This window comes from Salvelinus sp. IW2-2015, linkage group LG14 (genome assembly GCF_002910315.2).
Source record: "Salvelinus sp. IW2-2015 linkage group LG14, ASM291031v2, whole genome shotgun sequence".
NCBI lineage: Eukaryota > Metazoa > Chordata > Actinopteri > Salmoniformes > Salmonidae > Salvelinus > Salvelinus sp. IW2-2015.
The window spans coordinates 4,533,084-4,533,500 of NC_036854.1; positions in this window are offsets into that span (position 1 = coordinate 4,533,084).

The following is a 417-nucleotide window of genomic DNA, read 5'->3' on the forward strand; positions in this document are numbered from 1 at the left end:
ATAAACTATTTGAGTAGCAGTTATAGCTCTGATCTAAGTGATTACCCTGACTGAAAGTCATTTGCATACACATAAAATATTGGCTACTACACTACACTAGAGAGTTCATTACCTGTGTTTAGGCAAAACATTTTATGATCTTCGCTCTCAAAGCCATCGTAAACTTTTTAATTGACTATTTCATCCCTTTTAGACATTGCATTTCCTTCTTCCAAACTCCCAATGAGCTTTGAGTTAAATAGTGTTGTATCTTGTTGTATCTCAAAATTAACTGATGAATGTGCGACGAGTAGGCGAAACAAACCAGTTAGACTCCGTCATCACTAGGAAAACACGGCGTGATTGGCAGTTAGGGTTCATGTCACTGTAGGCTATTCAAAAAGAGGGCAAAAGGTGCGACATCAGGATCTTGTGGTT